The sequence below is a fragment of the Vigna umbellata genome, chromosome 9, assembly GCF_029865625.1.
Source record: "Vigna umbellata cultivar VRB3 chromosome 9, Vumbellata_1.0, whole genome shotgun sequence".
Classification (NCBI taxonomy): domain Eukaryota; kingdom Viridiplantae; phylum Streptophyta; class Magnoliopsida; order Fabales; family Fabaceae; genus Vigna; species Vigna umbellata.
This window is the reverse complement of record NC_142173.1, coordinates 333791-336656: the sequence shown is the minus strand read 5'-3', so window position 1 is coordinate 336656 and position 2866 is coordinate 333791. Positions and strand designations below refer to the sequence as shown.

General features: G+C 27.7%; 1 non-coding gene across 1 annotated transcript; it reads right to left on the bottom strand.

Annotated features, from left to right (window-relative positions):
* Positions 1–1885: 1885 nt before the first annotated feature.
* TRNAW-CCA (transfer RNA tryptophan (anticodon CCA)) lies at positions 1886–1957 on the bottom strand. The gene has a single exon. It is a non-coding gene; the product is annotated as a tRNA-Trp (tRNA).
* Positions 1958–2866: the final 909 nt, after the last annotated feature.

The window sequence follows — 2866 nt, the reverse complement described above, 5'->3', positions numbered from 1 at the left end:
ACTAGGACTATTAGTTGGATGTTTGTGCTTAAAGAAATTAGTTTCGCATTTTGAAGGAATTCAACACCACCTTAATTCTATTTTTGAGTCATCTCGTTAAAATTAAGATTTCTGCTTCATTAACCATCAGACCAAGTTGAAATTTTTACTGTGAGTTTTAAATATGTTATTATTTACTTTGACCGATCAAATCTTTAATTAAAGGTTTGTAGTTAGAGCAATTGTTCATGTAATATTCCAGTAGTTTAGGTTGGTGATCACTTTGACCTTTGTTGTTTGTTTGGTGCATAATTTTTTCTACAGTTATCAAATTGAGTCTATTCTTTTTGCACTGTGTCACTCATTCAATTACATTTAATTTGAATGCAAGATCATACATTTTTGAAACTACAATTTTTTTCTAAAGTTCTGAAGTTTTAAGATCATACATATGTTGTTAAGTTGTGCAATATACCTAAGAAAGTGGTATGAGAATATATGATGAGTGCATTTATTGTATGAGTTTGTCCAGAGATCTCGTGGAGAGATTTTGTGGTGGTTATTCATTAGCTTGTCCTGATGTTGAAGATTATCCTAATATACTAATAATCATCCAATCTTAAGTAGAGAAGGATGAGGTATATGATAATAGAAGCATGAGGTTCTAGTTTATGAAAATTACTTTGACCATACATGTAAATGGGCTAACCTTGTGGATGACATAGTGTTTTCCATTGGCAATAATTTTCAATAAGATGTAGTACCTTCATAATTATTACAATTATACTTTGAATAACTATAATAATTTTATACTCATGAACAATTTATTTCAAGTATTAATTATATAATATTATGTGTGAAATTGAATGTTACATCTTATACATATAGGAATAATAAAAATACTCATACTTATGAGTATCCGTAAATAAAATCCACAACGAATAATTAATATCCGCAAATATTTATGACCTATAGGTAACGAGTATTTTAACAATCGTGAATAAATGGGTTGAGTGCGAGCATCATACTACCTGTATTCATAGATATTCGTTACCCAAAAAAATTAAAATAAAAAATTTATATTTTATTAAATTAAATTAAATTAAAATTAAAATTAATTTATTTTATACACACACATATATATATATATATATATTATGATTTTATTTTTAAAATTTGTAAAATATATATATTTTTTAATATATATAGTATTCACGGATATTCGTAAGTATTTTAAAATACTTATTGACATTCCTAAATGCATATGATTTCACACTTTCTCTTTAAATGAAATATGTAATTAAGAAAAGTAGAAAAAAGTTCCTAATATATTGTATCGTCACTATTCATTGTAAGCCCGTTTGTACAGTTTTACTGTACTTTTCTTAAGAAACAATCACTTCAGTCTATTTCTTTTTTCTTACATATGTTACTTTTAGATGTTTTTATCAACTATACAAGATAATCAGGGCGGAAAGAAATTATAATCTGATTAAAATCATATGATTTTCAATGATAGTTTTTCTTTTAAACTTTTTTCTATCATTATAAACAAATATAAATTAGGTTCTTATTTCTGAAAAAAAAACATTAAAAGTTTACTAAATTATTTCATAGTATTTTTTTAATCTTCGGTTTGGTCTGATTTCTTTTATAAGAAATCTGAAACAGGACCCAAACTGAATATTTACTATTAAAAAGAGTTATTAATCTTACAATATCACATATAAGTTTGAGCATTTTGTACAAGAGAATCACTCATATATTAAAATTAATAAAATAAGTATTTATTCTAACAATTATTCACTTTTTCTTTCAGAAAATAATCTTTGGATATATTTCATCATCAACAGTATAAGACAAGAATGCAAAATCTATTGAAATTAAAAATTTACAGATTGGGGTTTGAACCCGACGTGAATCGAACACGCAACCTTCTGATCTGGAGTCAGACGCGCTACCATTGCGCCACGGATCCGTTGTTGTTAAATTTTTCCATATGATGTTAATATTTATATTTAATTTGAATTGGGCCATCTTTACACTTAATTTTGGGCCACTTTTGGATTGGTTCATCCATTGTTCTAGTTTCATTTATGCATGAAACGGAAGTAGATTATTGCTCTGTATATTCTCTAACAAAAACAAAAACTGTACATCATAACTTTTATTTTGAAATTAAATTTATCATCTAATTTCCAGCGTATCACTTTTTTTTATTAATGTGGTTACGCAATAATATAACAATTTTAGAATGGACCAACATTCTCTATTATGCCTAAATTCTTTCAGAAACGGATGATAATGAAAAATAATAAGCAATCCTTCTTGCCAAAAGCGATATCCAGGAATCCATTTTTTAAAATTACCCATCCGTTGTTACTTGTATTTATTAAATTCCAGAACATAAGGTATGTATGTGTACTCATTCATAAGACATATATTACACTTTTGAACTAAAAAGTTGTTCTTTTCTATGCAGGAATGAATTGAATCACACAGAAGGAGAGAGTAGACATAGATAGAAGAGTGATCCTATGAATTGGGTTTTGTAGAAACACTTAGAAAAAAACGGGACAGAATCACGTGAAGGTAGAAGATATACACAGTTCTCTGATTCAGTTCCTTCATAGATACTCATCATAAAAGTCCATTTGCTTACTTTTGGGGATCAACTTCAATTCCAGTGAGATTGTGGTTCTTAATTAGCAGTACAAAAACCAGAATGTGAAATCATTCACACCCCTCCCCCACACAAAAAGTATGGACAAACATGTTCCTCGTTAAAAAAAGGTTTTGAGGAAAAGATTACAACAAAATGTTTTGCAGATTTAAATTCGTTAGTTTATTGGTGTCAACTACCAGTCTTACATTTAAAAACAGTGCT